This window comes from Choloepus didactylus, chromosome 12, assembly GCF_015220235.1.
Source record: "Choloepus didactylus isolate mChoDid1 chromosome 12, mChoDid1.pri, whole genome shotgun sequence".
Taxonomy (NCBI): Eukaryota; Metazoa; Chordata; class Mammalia; order Pilosa; family Megalonychidae; genus Choloepus; species Choloepus didactylus.
The window spans coordinates 22,798,656-22,817,739 of NC_051318.1; positions in this window are offsets into that span (position 1 = coordinate 22,798,656).

A 19,084-nucleotide genomic window follows, 5' to 3' on the forward strand; every position below is an offset into this window, starting at 1 on the left:
AAGTGTCTTGGCTTAAGGTCTATTCATATCTATTCCATTTGAGGTATGCTGTGCTTCTTGGCTCTGTAATTTTATGTCTTTCATAAGAGATGGGAAATTTTCATTGATTATTTCCTCTATTATTGCTTCTGCCCCTTTTGCCTTCTCTTCTCCTTCTGGGACACTCATGACACATACATTCATGCATTTCATGTTGTCATTCAATTCCCTGGGACATTGTTCCTATTTTTCCATTCTTTTCCTTATCTGTTCTTTTGTGTATAGGAGTTCAGGTGTCTTGTTCACCATTTTGTTAGTGTTTTCTTCTGCCTCTTGAGATCTGCTGTTGTATGTCTCCATTGTATCTTTCATCTTGTGTGTTGTGCCTTTCCTTTCCATAGATTCTGCCAGTTGATTTTTCAAACTTTTGATTTCTACCTTATGTTTGCCCGGTGTTTTCTTTAGAGCCTTCGTCTCTTTTGTTATATCTCCCCTGAACTTGTTGATTTGTTTTTTTATTTGATTTAGCATCTTTCTTTGAAAATCTTTAATAAATTGTTTCATTGAAGTGAAACCATATCTCAACTGTATCTTGATTGAGGTGTAAGTTTGTTCCTTTGACTGGGCCTTATCTTCATTTCTCCTAGTATAGATTATAGTTTTCTGTTGTCTAGGCATCTGGTTTCTGTGGTTACCCCAGATTTTCTCAGACCAGAACAGGTTCAGGTCTCCGAATGGGGTTATATTCAGGGTGTATCTTAGAAGAATGACAGCCTTTCCTGTGAGGTCTCCAGTTGCTGTGCTTTTCCTAACCTGCCCAGCAGGTGGCACCTGTCAGCCTGTCGCTCTCGACTGGTGTAAGGAGGTATGGCCCCTTCGGTTTCTGTTTTGGCTGTTTCCCCCCCAGGCTCTGGGGCTGGTTCTGAAGAGAAAGCTGGGCCTCACCTCCTTACTTTTAGGGAAGATGCACCCCCTAGGGAGTTATCATTTGCATTTGAATTGTTGTCTTTCTAACTCTGTTATCTCCACCCCTGTTTGGGTCAGAGTGCTGGGAACTGAAAGTGGCTGAGGCTTTCTCCACTGAGCCTCTCAGGTTGGGAGAGAGAAAGAGGGACAGAAAGCCCCCTTTTAGAGCCAGTACATGGCCCCCCAGTTTCATTCGTTGGCCAGAGGTAACACCTGGTCTTCTGGGCTCCCCCTCCTGGGACTGATGAGTCTTCTGGTTCTTTAAGGTCAGTCATCATGAAAAGCCTCTGTCTGCTTGTTGGGGGCTTATAGCAGTCCACATTTGTTTAAAACCCCAGTTGGGGTGTGGTTGAGCTATATTCGCTTGCTGGGAGAGTGCTGCTTTCTACCACAGCAAGATTTTGCAGTTTGGGCTGCTGTGGGGGCAGGGGGCTCCCCGCTCAGGTATGCAATTTTTACTTACAGATTTTATGCTGCAATCTCAGGCATTCCTCCCAATCCAGGTTGGTGTACGATGTGTGGACAGTCATGGTTGTCCCCCAGCAGTTATTCCAGGTTATTTACTGGTTGTTCCTTGTTGTTCGTTAGTTGTTCCAGGGGACTAACTAAATTCCACTCCTCTCTATGCTGCCATCTTGCCATCCTCTGGTTTATAGATTTTAAGGTTAAAAACAGAAAGGATAATATTTACAATGTGTAACAGCAGCTTCTGTCTTCTCTGTAATAGAGAGAGAGTTTCAAGTTTTGAATTTTAACAGTCTTCAGGTTAGGAAAAGCTTTCCAACTTAAAGGAAAGAGAACGAGCTACCATCAAAAGCTTGAATGTAGACAATGGTTTATATGCCTCAAAACATCCTCACAGCTTCTAAGCCATTTTAAGTTCTGAGAACATCCCAAATAATGCCCAAAATATTTGATCCTTTAAAAAAAAAAAAAAAAGAATTCAAGTGTATGTCAGATAAAATTAAAACCAGCTCTTCAGTAGATTTACTTCATTTGAATTCTGGTTTTATAAGTGCTACTTGATATTTAAAAAGCTTTTTATCTCTATTTTATAAACCTTTAAAAATCGGGGTGTTGAATTTTGCTGTCAATAACAGGAATAAAATGTCAAAAATCAAGTTCATTTCAAAACATATTAAAATAGATTCTGAAGTTGGCACAATGATGAATTTTTTACAAACTAGATGAAGTGAACTGTTTCTTTGAGATTGGAGATGCTGTTTTTCATGTTTTTAAAATAAAAAAAAAATGTTTGTACTACAATTGCTTTGATTTAGAATAGTAACACAGAGGCTCCATAAGTATGAAGTCCACACCTAACTTGTTCACCAAAGTATACCTAATTCCTAGTCAATCTCATGCATAAAACTACATGCAAAAATTGATACGAAATATTAGCAAACCTAAGCCAACAGTGTGTAAAAATGATACTCTATCGTGACCAAGTTGGGTTTAACTCAGGAATTCAAAGGTGCTATCACTTTAGAAAATATATATGTAATTCATCCCATTTACAGAACTGAAGAAGAAAAAGTATACAATTATTGTAATAGATGCAGGAAAAGTATTTGATAATTGTCAGTATTCAGTAATGTTAAACTAGGAATAGAAAGAATATTCCTTAACCCAATTGAGGGTTTTTACCAAAAACCTTTAGTAACTATCATTCTTAACAGTAACAATTTAGAAGCATTTTCTTTAAAATCAGAGATATTATAGGAATGCCAGCTATCACCAATTCAGCTCAACACTGTACTTAATATCCTACGTAGTATGTTAAACCAAGAAAAGAAATAAAAGTTTTAAGGATTTATAAGGAAAATTTTAAAAAAATCTACTGCCAGAATTTACAGATCATATGATTAGCCACATTTAAAAAAAAAATCTAGGAGACTGCATAGACAAATGTTTACATTTAATAATAGAACTAAGCTTGATATTCACCTAAAATTTCCAATTCTTCCAAGAACATGGAAGGATTCCACTGGCCTATGAATTTTGGTGTAGCCATGTGAGCAAAAGTGACATGTCTTGCAGTGTGCAATTCTCTACCATCTTCTATATTGATCAGCAATGCTTACTATGGGAGCTGCTCCATTAACAGCTCTGGAGCAGTCACCAACCAGCCTTTATACTCATGTATCATTTTGTTGTTTTAGGCCATTGATATTTGGGGGTGTTTGTTATTGCAGTGAAATCTAGTCTAGAACTTGGTGTAAAAAGTCAGGTGCTATGGTTAAAAAAACACACAAAACAAAACAAAAACTATGATATGCTTTGTCTTAGTAGTTAGACAGTGGGAAGAGAGGAAACAGTTACTCAGGGCTGAAAATATGATGATTCACATTATGCTGAATAAGACATTTGGTAAAAAAGTAGTCATCTGTGGTAATTCCTAGTAGCCTAGGAATTAGGTTATGTATGTAATGAGTGTGTAGCTCTAGAGGAAGAGGTGATAAATAGAATGTCAGTACTGTGTTTTGGTTGGTATTGTCTGAATTTGATAAAGTATTACAAGAAAGATACGAGCTCAGACAAGAATTGACTAATTTACAAGCAGGAATAAAAGGGGATCAAGTGTCCACAGATTCAGGAGTTTGGAAAGATTAGTGAAGGTAATCACTTCTCCACCCCAATAGTAAAAGATAAACTTGTAAATGCTTTGACCCACTAAGGCTGTTTTATTTTCAGCTTTTCAGCAAAGATTACATCAATGGTCATCACAGCCTTTGTTAAAACCTCATAATAGACTAAGATGTAAGGGTGTCTCAGTTAGAAATTCCTTAACAGTGGAAAGAATAGCTCAGGAAGAAATCAAGGGTGTGGCTCTCCCAGCAAAGCTTAAATTGCCCAAGATACCACCAGTTAGGTCAGGAGAGAAAGGCATAAGGGCAAGAAAGCAAAGAAATATAGCAAATCTAAACAGTATATCAAGAAAAGAACTAATGATGCCACTCTTGGAACATGTAGCTTAATGAAATCAAATAGATAAAAAGCTGACCAAGTTTTTGAAGTTTTACTGCCAAAAGAAAGATCAGCCTGGGATAAAAGAGGCTGTGATTTGAAACTTAAAATGGTCTTTGAGCCCCAACCCTCTATAAGCAAGAAGGGGACAGAGAAGGAGTATAAATCTCTGATGCCCATTTCAAATATGGCCAAGTTGGATAATGGAAAAGAAAGAGCCATCCAGGAGGAGGAGCCAAGTGCCATGGAGAGCAATGAAATAGAAGCCACAGCTAGGATCAGAATCAAATCCTATAAAGAAACATTCCCCACCCTCAGAGAGGGAACCTCACAACATCTGCTTAGTGAGATTTCAGGATTATTGTGGACCAGTGATTGTAGCATGTGCCCCCTTCTTCCTTTTTTTGAATGAGATGTTTTTATTGTGTTTACCGTGTCCCTGTTCTTCCATCACAAACTATATGAATGAGAAGCAGGTAAATTGTAGTTTTTGGCATATAGGGTTCTGGTCCAAGTAGAGCATGTTCTGGGCCTGCTGAAGACATTACTGGCCATCACTCAACGATCTGGGATATTGAGCTGCACACTATAACAGGAATCCTCCTTAGGAAGTGCATGTGTTCTGCATAGAGGAAGGAGAGAGGACCAAATATGTGGTGACCAGAAATGTGAATTGTGATAATGATTAGTGCGGTCCACCAAAATGCTTCTAATCTCCATCCATGCCTGTAGAGTTAGGTGTAGTCATGTGACTGGTTTTGACCAATGAAATGTGTGTAGAACTGACAAGTGTCACTTCAAGATAGAAGTTTTAAGCGCTAATATGTGATTCCCCATTCTCTTTTTCTTTCCTTACTCAACTGCAACTAGCCATGTTTGAGATGGTGGATTCTCTTTCTCTACCATCCTGGGTCCCGGAGTGAGGAGTAGAGCCTGCAGCCAACCTGAAATGGATATGTAGCAAAAGCAAAAAGTCAATTTTTATTGTTCAAATTCACTTTTTTCAAAGTCTTGAATGGTCTCTGAACTTTATCTGTTTTGTCAACCTTCCTTTCCAAGTATGACACTCACAACAGAACCTAATATTACCAGTGAACTCTGACTACTTTAGAGTTGAGCAGGACTTTCACCTCCTCATAAAATATAACATTTCTATTAATACAGGCTAAGATAATGTTAATTTATTAGTGGACAACTCATCTTAATGAATTGTGTTTATTGTAAATGAAAACCCAAAGGCTTTTTCACCAGCATTAATGCTAAGTCCTTCACTTAGCATTTATGCAGTTGGGTTTTTCATCCAAGATCTTCTCGTCATACCTGTAAAACTTTATCTTTAAAACTTTTATTCCATTCCTCCAGCCAGTAAGAACTCCAGGGACACTTTCTCCTAGCCTCATCCAATACAATTAAATTTTAATCTGCTCTTTAAGTAGTCTAATTTGTGTATCTATACTAGGATTTCCAAAAGTGTATTTTGAGGAACCCTAGTCCCATGGGATTTTGTAGTCAAATTATCAGGGAAGACTGATGGTATGTCTCCATCTTAAATATTCTATAAATTACTAATATAAGAAGTCCCTGAGAAGCCCTACAGTTAAACAAACAAACTAAATTATCCTCTTTAATTTTGTGTGTCCTAGCATTCCCAACTTTATTTGACTACACACACAACACAGAACTAATAATCTATGCCCTTTGGGAAATGTTGGTCTGCAAATACACCTAACTTTCGTATTCGGTAATTCTACAAAGAACACACTGCTTATCTAGCTGTTCCCTCTGTGGTGGTTAGTTTTAATGTGTCAGCTTAGCAAGATTATAGTGCCCGGTTATTCATTTAAACACTAATCTAGGAGTTGCTGTGAGGGTATTTTTGTAGATGTAGTTAACATCTACAATCAGTTGACCTTAAGTAAAGGAGATTATCCTCAATAATGTGGGTGGGCCTCATACCTTTAGTTGAAAGACTTTAAGAGCAAAACAGGTTTCCCCAAGGGAGGAGAAATTCTACTTGTAGACTGCAGCTGCAGCTCCTACCCAGGAGTTCCTGGCATGCTGGCCTACCCTATGTATTTCAAACTTGCCGTCCACAATTGCATAAGCCAATCCTTGAAATAAATCTGTTAATGTGTATTAAACAACAGAATCTTGATTCTAATTTAGAAGATCCTCCCAGTGTAAGTTCTTTTTTCATTATCTAGTGTCAATTATCTAATACTTACCATTACAAGGTTATATAGGGAAGTAAATATTGTCATCCTTGAAGACAATTACTAATGGACCGACCACTTATGAAACTAGTATCCACTCAAGTATCCTTCCCCACTGAGCCTAGTATATCTTTCTTGCCTCCACCATTTCAATATATTTTGTCAGTCTCTCGCTGATGATCAGCTACATTGCAAATAAAAAGCAAATTGATGAGAAAAAAATCGAAAATCTTACAGAAGATGGAAAATGTTTTTTAAAAATCAGTGACATGATGCTCGCAAAGCTTTTACCAGTGATGATCTGGGCACAGACAAAGCAGTTAATCCTGAAAAGTAGAAAATTGACATGCATGTTGACCCAATGGGCACCTCAAGAGAGAATGTTTTGAACTCAGGTGGGAGACAAGCCCTTGGGAAAATTGAGGCAGCCCTTCAAAACTTTTGCAAATTCAACCTTCTTTTTGATCATGAGGCAAAAATTACATGTAAGTGACATTACATATAGCTGTTATACAATTTTGTCAAAGTACACACAAAAGATAAACATATGATGGATTTTTGGTCTACAAACTAGCCCATAGTTGCAGTTATAACCTACATTGTATTATAATGAAATAATTTGTATTTTGTTTCACAAAAATATATTTTGTACAACATAAACCTTTTTTCCATAAAATTATTTTTCCTCTTATCAAGCTAAAATCCCAAGGAAAACACTTTCTCTGTATAGTATGAAGTTTTGGTCTCCATTTTTAAAGGCTTTGGTGTAGGTGACTTTTCTCAGTAATAATTATTCTTAGATAGAGGGGCTTCACATGGTTCTTTCTCAGCAATCACACCATATTCCATAATGAAACACACTTACAATTTACTATGCATAGTTACAACAAAGTGCAAAGAGAACCTGGTGGATTCAGATGGCAGCATCCAATTTCTGTTCATTGGAGACTGGTCATAACCACTGTCCTGTGTATCCTGGTCTTTAAACTCTCTCCTAAGTCTTTCATTGATTGCTTTTGGACCATTTAGACTAGACCAGTTTACACTGATGGTTTCAAGACCTTTATTTAGTTGTACAGATAGACTTGGCTTTGGGATGGCTGCATCCTTTGCCTCTTTGTTGATGGCTCCAAGGCTGCAGGGTTCCTGGTAGAGAGAGGTATTATCTCTTTGGGAACAGCCCTCTTATAAGGTCTGTATCAATGGCAGGTGAGTTTTCTCATACCGTTTTGTGGGAAAAAAACAAAAACACTTTTTTGCTTGGAGTGAGAGCTGAAAATGGATCCTTACTGGGCAAAACCATGGATACCATAGCACTTCCTGTGTAACGCTATTTAAGCTCTCTCTGCAACGGTAGCTCAGGATGTCACAATTTGATCACTTTGCTCCTGATATGATATGGGTGGCAATGAAGCCCTGATAAAGGATACAACCAGCAAAGGGTGGAGTATAGTGTGTTTAAATTAAGGCTAATTTTTGGCATGCAGCTATCATTACTGTTTTAAATGCTTTTCGAGTCTATTGATGATTTCAGTTATTCAAGATACTAGGAAATGTACGGGAAGGGCAGGGGCAAAGCACTGTGAATATGTCTGGGCAAGACTGGATGGACAGAAAGATGAGACAAGAGATAAGAGCAAAGAGTGAGTTCAATTCAAAGCACGTTAGTTTTGGTGTGTATGGAAAGGATAGTACAGGGATATAAACTCAGAAGTTACTAAAGCTTCTTGTTTAACTCCTTTTCCTCCTGGAATGACCCGACCTGGACACCTTCTCAAATCATATTTCATGTCTCTTCGTTTTTCCACTCCTTATCTAATACGATTATTGCTCAATAGAGGTCTTATGCTACAAAAAGGGTGTGCAAATATTGGGTGTGGTAAGAATGTCCCAGTTAGGGTCAGACATGTATTAGGTTTCAGCTTAACTATGTACTTACTTAAGCCCTATAGAGGCAGACGACTGACCGCTTCAACATAGGATTTGCCAAGACAGCATACGCTCTCCTGCTGGCCTCTGTTGGGGATGGCATGAGCCCTCATCAGCACATCCCTGAAACAGAGCCTGATCTTTTTGAGTGACATCTAGCTATTTCTGAGGGTGATACATCTAAACAGATACATTAGGTTGTCTGAGTGCCAACATGGCAGATAGACGTTGGCTTCTAATAGAGAGGAGGGTGCAGGTATGTAATCAGTAGAAACGTGGCAATGTTATTGCTCTCACATTGCCTTCCATGTTGACCAACTTATTGCCTAAGTGGCTATTGCTTTTTATCCCCAGGATATCTTGGCACACTGTCATGTCAGGAATCACAGAAATGCCTCATTTGGGTTGGCTGCAAAACCAGTCAATTCTGAGGGTGCCTAGTCACAAGGATTGAGCAAGACGAATAGAAGAGTCTTGTACATTCAGCAGCTAAAGTACAGCTGCTTCAGGTGAATAGACATTAGGTTCCAAGGATGCATTTGGCTCTGGCAGTTCATGACATTTTAATTCAGGTGGTTATCTCAGGAACATAAGTTCCCTCCAAAAATGTACAAGATGGTTTTGGATCTATCATTTGAAATCTGATCCCATTAGCCCCTGAGTAAACATATTCTGGCTAAAGTTCACCTGGATGCTGGATAGTCTGAAAATTCAATGCAGTACCTCTATAAAACTGAATTATACTTGTTTCACACATCTCATGGTATGATGTAGCATCCAGCACAGGGCCACATGCATAGTAAGCTCTCAGTAACTACATGTTGATTGATCGTATTTGATTTTCCTGATGTGGGAAACCAACTGATGGAATACTGTATGCCAAATGCTCAGGTGACTGATAAGGAAAGGAACGTTAGGTAGCAATTTTGAGCAACTGCTGTGTAACTGGCATTGTACTGAGCACCTTGTAGAGAATATCTTATTAAATCCTCACAACAACCCTAAGAGGTAAGCTCTATTATTATCCTTATTTTTAAAAGGAAGAACTTAAAACCTTAAATAACATACCTTGTGTCACTCAGTATACAAACCTATTTGGGTCTAGTTTCAAAGATCATTTTCTTTATTGAGATAAAATTCATACAACACAAAATGAATGATTTTAAAGCATACAATTCAATAGCACTTAGTACATTCATAATGTTATGCAGCCATCACCTCTAGCTAGTTTCAAAACTTTTACCTCACTCCAAAGGGAAACCCTATACCCATTAATCACTCACTCCCCATTCCACCCTCCCCCCACAGCCCTTGGCAACCACTAATCTGTCAAAGATCATTTTTTAATCCTCTCTTCTGCCGTATATATCCAAACTTGGAAAGTACAATTTAGGATCTCACAACTGATTACACTAGCACAATTGTAATTGTGTAGCACTAGGCATTTTACCAAATGTTTTATACATATTCTTTCATTTATTAATAATTTAAAATTATCCTGTGAGATAGGGAATACAATCACCATTTTATAAATGGAGAAATTTGAGGGAAGTAAATTACCCAGAATCACATACTGAGGTAACTGGAGATCTAGTCCTCATATGCCAAGTCTAGTACTCTTTTTAAGACTGCGTTGCTGTCTGTCAGCAGTGGAAACAACAACCTAAATTGTTGAGAGAACAAGTCATAACCAGGGCTTAGAAATGAATGTGCATGATGAGGATAAGGCAAACATAAATCACACACGTAAACACAGACCCAGCAATGCTCGATGAAAGTGGCAAAATGTGCACTAATTAGCGTGACCTGCCAACACTAGCATAGTCTTTGAATTATGTAGGTAAAATAATTCGTGTGGGAAAAAAGCAGGAGTATATAGTGCACTAAGCATTTAAAATTTCTTTACATTTACAAAATGTGGTCATTGTTTAGAACAAGACATACAGAGGTTTGATTTATTTATTTTTCTTCAGAAAAGTAGCTGAAGAGCTTTTGGTAATGATCACTTGTCAAATAGAGTGAAATTGTCAAATTAATACAAATAAGAATAAAAATATATCTATTTTCACCACCAGGAATAAGAGAAAGAATTTTAAAGTTATAAAAATAGTGTGCTTAAGTGTAAAACTGATAAGCATTAGCAGATCCAGATTTGTAGAGCTAAAGTTTATGTGATTTTAGGTTCGCCTCAGGAAAAAGAATGCAAAGTTAGAAATACAAAATTAGGTACAAAAGTGAATATTGGTTTAGAATGCAAAAAGAAATCACAGCAAATTACAAATTCTGAAACCTCAGACATCATGAAATCCAGAAAAAAATTAACTGCCTGACAGTCCTCTATAATACCTTTTCACTATTTTTTTTTTTTTTTTTGGCTGCGTGTTCTTTGACAACAGTTATATAATACCATTTTGTATGGGGTGAGTAGAAATAAAATTCAGTCTTTACTCTTTCAGGTCGATCAAAATTGGTTTTTAATTATTGATCATTAAGAAAATTTTCTTTTCAGCCTTACAATTAGTTTTTGGTATTGTTATAAAAATTTCTTAAAGAATATTAGCAAGTTTGGGAAAAACCTCGGTCAAGTTTATTTCATGTAGGAACTATGAGATTTCAGGTTATTTCAAATGTTCTTGTACTATGAGGAAACATAAATATTCTTTGAATTGATGAAACTTCTTAACATTTGTCAACAATATCCTCTATGCAGAAAGGTATGGACTGTGGACCACATTAAAATATCCTTCTAATCCAGAAGATGTGTTCCCTTACTCAGCTTTGAGTTGGTTGGATCCAAAAAATGTCAGTGGCCTCTCCAAGGTTACCTAGTACAGGGAAAGTGAGATGGAGGGGGGTGATGGAGTGAAAAGACGTAGAATCTTAACCAGTTGTGGTGAAAATATCAGCTCTTTGCAAACTTTCCAAAAACATTTGAAAATGTTAACACGTTTTCTTCCAGAGCCTTGGATTCAAACGTGTGAGCACGAGCTTCTTTAGAATCACCGCAAATATGCTCCTGAGCTTTAGTGACACTGAGAACATGGCTTCCACCAACCAGGTGGCAGGTGTTTGACAGTCCTCTGTGCTCTCTCTTGCCTCAGACTTAACACCTGAGCAAGACCTGATACCTTTCGTTTTCCCCACAGCCCTCCTTCAATAGGGAGTAACTACTTTGATTCATGCACATATTCTTACAAAGCTACGAAGCTTGGCATAGGAGTTCAGGAATGGAATGTAGAAAAGGGGTTATTTTCTTTGAGAGCATATCAAAAAAATAATAATAAAAGGAGGGCAAAGGAGAGAGCATGGGAAAACAGGTTATATAGTAAAATTCGATGTGTTCTGGTAGTATAACTGTTGTCTGAAAATTTCGTTGTACTTTAGGCCATCAGCCCATTGATCTCTGCTGAGAGCACAAAATTTTGCCTGTAATTCTATGAGCATTGACTGGACAGGGAAAGGTTACCTGTTGCTCTTCTGTAAAATGCAAAGCATTTTTTTTAACTGCTAAATACCAAATAGATATGAACTCATAGCCCCCCCACACACACACACACAAGGAAATAAATCAGGAAAATAGCCACTTCATCAAAATAAGTAAGCAAGGCTAATGCCTAAGGAAAGTTATCAAAACATGTTCTTTATTGACAGCATACTTAATACATTCATAGAGGATGTTCCACCTATTCCGTGAAGATTAAGCAAGGAAATAAGACTAGTTTTGCAGAAGCTGTGCAAAATAAAAAAGCTGTGGAAAGAAGCACAATTTGGACCCAGATGATTTGATGTGAATAAAATGTGCAGACTTAAATTTATTAAGTTCTATTTTGAAACTGGTAAACAGAGTCTTCTCTCTTTATTACAAGATGTGTGAAGTAGGCCTGTTGTCTACACTCTGTGTTGAATTTCTCCAGTAATTTTCCATACACCTGGGGCCGTACAATGCTAGAAAACTCTCCCTGAGACTTGGCCGAAACTGATTTTCAAAATCTAGCAGGCGTTTTAGTGGAGCATAAACAGTTAGTGACAATTGGGAATTCCACGCTATAGAAAAACAGAAGATGGGGGCCTCAGAGGCCAAGGATTTAAAATTACAGGATCATTGACCTTAAATGATTTACCAAGCCTGGGAATTCTCTAGCCAAGCAAGCTTGGACAGCCATGAAAGCAGACAAGTTGGGAGAATCAAAACCTTCTTCTGGTTTTCCTGCTGATTTCCAGTGTGGTTTCAATCAAAGTACAGGTGCAACTTAGAGAATGACAGCTCATCGGCTCTGTATGCCTCTGAATAATGAGATTATACCTCATGACAGTGGTGAATTTGACTTTGACATTATGGAATATGAAGCAACCACCGTAACAGGAATAGAAAAAAAAAGAGAGATGCAAAAAGTAATGGTCATTTATATTAATTTCACCACAGAAATGGAGGCTTGGGATGAGAAAAATCGAATTGGAAATTATCATTCTAAACATGGAATCGATTATTAATATTGCAGTCACTGGAGAAGGGGGCATGCAAAAAATATGAAAATTTCAGGAAACTATTTTCCTTGTACAAAGCTTATTCTTATAATATTACTGCATTTCAAAAAATACAATTTTAGAAAAAAAAATGAACTATAGCTCTTTGCAGTGATAGGCGACAGGTCAGAAAAGCATTTCAGAATAATTTTACACCTTTTAACCTTAAAAAATACTTTGCTGACAATTGAGAAAGGGCCTTAAAAGAAGCGCTGATAGGCATTCTCACAGCAGGGTTGCCATGTCCCATCACATAGCAGAGGGTTTCTGCATAATGTATCCTGTAATAAGGAGTGTACTGCAAATCACAAAGGTTGAGTAGCAGTTTTAAGAGAGTAATCCTTGGCAAGAACTGCTATTAGTCATGACACTGAAAGTTTGTTACATAAAACTCTTTGGAAGACATAAAGGAGGTAAACTGTTTAAGACTTTGATTTGAACTAGGAAATAACTACTTTGTCATAGGAATTGGTCTGCATTTAAATATATATTTAGTATTCTCTGTTTTTCATTTTTGCTCATGCTTGGACAGTCTTGTTAAATGAAAACTCTTCACTGTTTAGCTAAATGAATGGCACTTCCCCCCTATTCTATTGCTGAAAATGGTAATTGTTAGAAAACTGTTGTAACAATTACTGGAGATAATTACGAATGCTAATACGGTGGCTGATAGTTACACGTTTCCCAGTTGCAAATCCTGTTCAAATTTATGGGAAACTCAGCAAAATTTCAGATTAACAAAAATGAAAAAAACCATCCATCAAGGAAAGATAAACGCTTAATTCAGCTTTTGCACCTACTATAATAGGGATGGATCCTGAGTCAGGTAAAGCTCAGCCTCCCTTCTAGCAGAAGAAAACTGAGCCTGGTGCTGGAGTAGGAAGGGAAGGGAAAGAGGGAGACAATAGAATTTCTTGTGATTTCCAATGAAAATATTACTAAAGGAAAAGAGAAGGAGAAGGGGATGCAGAGAGACATATTTCTAAGAAAGTTCATTTTCTCTGCTGAGAGACCAAATCAGTGATGTTTTCCGTTGTTGTGGGGATTGCTTTAAGCTATTCTTTCATTAAGAATGACAATCTTCTCAAATGGGCTTCAATTCCTTTCTTAAGTGAGGTCAATTTAATTAAAATGGAACTAACCTCGGGATTTGCTTTGACTACCTGCTCAAATATGGCGCCCTTTATTGTTTTAGAGATATTCGGAGATGAAATAATTGGCCATCACATCTAAATTCTTGTTGAAACATTCTTTAGTAGGAAGTGGAGAAGAGGTTCAGTTGATAGCCTATGATTTATTTATTTATTTTTTCATTCTTCTTTTTAACTTTTCAAGTTTGGGTGACACATTTCTATTTCAGGTCACTCTGAATACATTCCAACTTTTCTTATTCTGGCTCCATGCAGTCTTCTGAGCAGTCTGCCTTTGGGAATGCTATGCTTCCTCCTTGTGCTTTTCTGGAAAGGAATTTCTCCCAACCCTAGATGTTTATAAAGGGGATAGAGGCAGCTAGGGGGACTCGCTCAGAACCCGGCTGACAGCATTCTGTTAGGCATCTTCTCAAGAATGGGCGCTTTTCTTTTCTTTGGCAACTAATTCAACTCACAGAGCTTCCTGTAAATTGTAGCTACAGAGGAATGAGAACCCAGGGGGGGTGGGAAGGAATGTGTTCATAGAAAGGAAAGACACGTAACTACTTTAAAGATTGCTCCTGGGTTGGTTTTAAGGTTGTTTGTGCATGTAGCTGCTTGAGGGAAAGGCTTCTTGAGTTTGGGTATGGTTTTGTTGCTGAGTGATGAAAACAGATAGGAAGATAGGGGATTCTGCAAAATGATAGGCAATTGCTCTTTGTTACTTATGTCATAATTTAATAAGTAACTTTATATGCTGTTTTACAGATGCAGACAGTTTTTAAAAACATTCCTAAATGGCTCTATCACACCCACAAAATCTATAGTGTGCATAATTCCATTTGGATGTTCTCTGAAAGTAGGAGTTTATAGGTTTTGATCAAACATGGAGATTTGTTTGGGACTGAGACAGTCAACTAAGTTACTGGTATTGCATGCTGGGGACTCTGTGTGAATATCACCCCTAACCAAATGAAGCTCTGACCAACAAGATTACAGACCCAACATTCCACCAACCACAGTGTGTTGGCCATGCCTGTTGCTGTGGTAATCACTGTTTTTCAGTAACAATTACCCATTTGACTTGTATCGTCAGGGAGCCCCAGGCAATGCACACAGGCGCACACGCGCACGCACACACACACCACCCCTGATAAGAAACTCTTTTATCATCTACTATAGGTTTAAATTTTACATTTTCTTCAGGAAGCATGTCAAGAGAGTAGCACTCTAAAGCTGTTTACCCGGTCTGGTGAAATGACAGCTGCACCAGTTATTTTTTTTCCCTAATATACTCATTTTCCAAAGACACGAAAATGATGCTTTGTACTTGGTACCTATTCTCTGAGAATTCCCAAATGCTGGAAAATACCAATTTACTCTTACAGTATTCTTGTCTCATGAATGACATGCAGTTAAATAGTCGCCATGTTATTAATGAAAGAACTAAAGGAAAATGGATTATGATCAATCTTTTTATAAGGGTATGCGCTGAATACCACCTAATGACTAGAGTCAGAAAGCAAAGTCCCAATTAATGAATTATTCTTCTGTTTGCTTTACGTTTCCAAAATTAATTATAAAACTTACCTCTATCACTTTCCTCATACCCCCACTAGGTCAAAAATAATAGCATATGAAAGATTTGACCAGACTCATTTCTTGCTATAAAATGCAAGATTTGGGATGTTCATACATTCTTGTGAATCACAGTTTTATTTGGTAACAATATGTGATTTTAACAGAATCATTTGGCTGGACAATTAACTTCAGGAAATGAAATACTAACAAAAGGATATTTTTCAATGATTTCCCTGCCTCTACTTTCTTCCTTTCCCATTTGTCTTGCCTTTTAATGCCCACTTTTAATTGTGGTAGTTTGAAAATGTATGGGGAAGTTTTTCTTTTCTATACTTTTCTGTATTTTTCCCAAACATTTTAAAAGGGCACTAATTAATTTTAACTCCTAGTATTTTTTATTTAAAAAGTAATCATAGCAGAATGCAAAAAAAGAGGAATTTTCCCAGAATCATTTCTCTTCATATCATTGTTGATTCAAAACATTCAATAACATTGAATGACTGCCTATTATCTAGAAACTGAAGCGTAAACTTCTTCACTTAGCATTTTGCATGCTATGCAATCTGGTTCTAAGCTACATTTCCAGTTAGTCCTGTTAATAATGAGGATTTAGGTCATACGTCTGTGTCTGTTCTTACTACTCCCCCTAGAAACATCACCTCAAAGCCATGCACTTCTCAACTCCCTTTCTTTGCTTGTACCATCCTTTCCCACCTGAACTTCCATCTTCCCATTCCTCTTCTCTACCTGCCTGAATCTACTGAAACTGTGAGACCCAGCTGATGTCTCTCCGTTGCCATACACCTTTCCTGACTCTCTAGGAATTCAATCCAGTCAGTATCTGGTCTGATATTGGGAATTTAATCCCAGCAAGTCTTGTGAAAACCCCCATTTCGATCTCCCTTTGTTCATTGTGAACGTTATGTTGCTTTCCCTCAATTAGATTATCAGTTCCTTGGAGATTGGAAGAATCCCAACTTCATATTCCTTATAGTAACCTCAGAGAGCATACTTTTCCAACAGACCAGACTTTAGAAGCACTTGTCAAAAGAAAGAATTTCATTGCATTAGCTTCAACATGACGTTCCAGTAACGCACTGAGAAAACAAACTTCTGAGCCCAACTCTCAGACGGTGGTCAGTGACTTACCCAAGATGTCACAGGAAACCAGAAGAGAAACTCAGATTGCTAGACTGAATATGTGCTAACCTTCTTAAGGTCACTGCCTCTGATATCAAGCCAGAGTTTGGAGTGGGAGGGAGACAGAAAGATATCCATGATCGTTACAAATATCCCTTTAGGTGTTCCCCTCTTTTCTCTGCAACTAACATGGAAACTGGGTGATTCACATGTGCTTTGTCTAGAGAACCACGTTGAATTCAAGAGGGCCTACATTTAAAGAATCATACTTCTATTTGAAAACAGAAGAGTAAAAAATAATTATATTTGAATCAAGGATTCAAAAATTAACACAGAATGTAATCTGGTGTGGTGGGGCTGTGGGGAATGGATATATTAATGGTTTGTACTAGGGACTGAGGTTAAAATTGCCCTTTCTTTTTTAGGGCATTACAAAATGAGAAATAACAAGTGGGAAGTTAGGCTCTCCTCATCCTTCTTCTAAAGGGTGACTAGCCCTGCATGAAATCTGCTCTCCCTTGTAGTTCTCCATTTTCAGAAACATGTACAAAAACATATGGCAGCAATAAGGGAAAGAAGTAAACTACTTCTTGGGATGATCAATGCAAAGATGCCCAGAAAAGTCCATTGCAGGCTGCAGAAGAGCAAAATGTCAGCTTTCTCTCAGTTCTTTGTTCTTTAGCATCTCCCTTCTCGCCCTTCAGGGATTTGTAGCCAACAGTAAGGCCAAAGAATGCCATAGCTGATGGATAAAAAGATGTATTGTTTCAATTATTTTTAAAACATTACTATGCAGGAAATTGAGTTATAGGGAATTCTTTTTGAATTATGTGGATAGTGGCCTCAGCTCTTTACATCAGGCTTCCTGATGTAGATCAAGAAATAAAGAGACCGGATCTCTACTCTTGTACAAATTTAATTTCATCTTTCATCTTTCATCTTGTGTAACTGGCTCAGTAACAATGCAATATAGTTAAACCCTTTAAACATTTGAGTACCTCCTGTGAACAAACGTTAAGCGAAGTGGCTGCTAATAGTGAGGATTCAGGCCACGTGTCATGTCCGTATATTCCAGTCAACTTAGCCTTTTGGACAGCCTGGGTTTGAATCCCAGCTCTGCGTCCACGGGCCTACCTCCGTGAGCCTCAGTGTCCTCCTCTGTAAAATGGGGATAACGAAGCTACCTTGCTAGGCTGCTGGGAGGAGGGAAGACATCTGTCTGCATCGGGGTGCTGAGAGCCGGGCCTCACGCACTGAAGGGCCATGTCTGAAGCTGTCTCCCCTTTTCCCTTGCCCTCTCTTTCGTTTATGTGACTGTCTTCCATCTTACTTTATCAAGAACCGTGGAGGAAAATTCCAACAGGAACCATGTGTAGATTTCTTTTTTTTGACTTTTCATATGCCCCTAGGGAGCCAAGGAAGTGTTACCTGTGACTGTCTGAATTGGAGTAATGAACAAACACAGAATAAGGACACAGACTTAAACCTCAATAAAAAGACAAACAGATAAATAAGGGGGCTGACTGGCGGAATCTGAGGAAACGAGATTAGATTTTGCTTCGACTCTGATCTGAAGGGGGAAAGAAGGAGTGCAGAGGAGTGGTGGGTGGGAAGTTGTTGCGAGGAGAGCCTGGCTGAGTCCAAGCTCTGCCGCCTCTACAGCACGTTCCCTCTACAGCTCACAAACCGCGGCTCTCGCTGGGAAGGCTGGGGGGTGAGAAGCCGCTCCCCCTGCAGCTGGTTCTAAGTCAACATATGGTCTCCAGTGATTTTGGCAAGTATGAGGGAATGGGAGGTGGATGTGAGCTGGGGAAGGAGTGGGTAGCTGGGAGAAACAGTCTTTAGAAGCCATTCCAAGCAGACATTGTACAGGTAAAGTGACAGCCTTGCAGGCACCCGAGCTGGATAAAGACCATTTCGGGGTAACGGTACGTACACCTGGCAGGAAGCGAGTGACTGACATGGGGCACGAGCACTTTTATGTCAAGACTTGATCACGTCATTCATTTGAAATCATATTCTAATCAATGCTATTTACACATACCACTCACTGCTATTGAGGAATGTGTCACCACCTTTACACTGTGCTGCTTGATGACTAGAGGTAATTATTGGTAAGAAAATGTCACCCCCTTTTCAAGCAACAGAATAAAAGCATTTCATTTCCCCCATACCAAATCCACATGAGCTTTGTACTGTGAGAAAGAGGTTGATGTCTAGTATTGAAGAGTGACTTTCATACCAGGGCAAACTCAAAGCTAAGGAACATTTACACACAAAAGGTCATTTACTTTACCAGTAATTGTCAGTATTGTTCTCTGGCTAAAGAGGTGTTGCTAAATGAAACTACTCTGACCCAATCCTCTTGCCTTCCCACATCCCACCCTAAAATGAGGCGTGTGGCTTGTGAGTGTGTATGGGGGGACCAAGGAGGAAGACAAACTATGCAGCCACAGGGAAAAAGATGTTGTGATCCAATTTTCTGTCATTCAAAATTGGTTCTAGAAGGAAATCACTTTCTAAGCATTGGGCACTTGTCAAACAGAATGTCAGGTGTGAAAATTCCTCAAGGACTCCTCTAATTCATGTTCCTTTCCCTAAAGCAGTGTTGCAGGCAATAGAGGGGAAAATATAAAACTACAGCTTTGCACCATT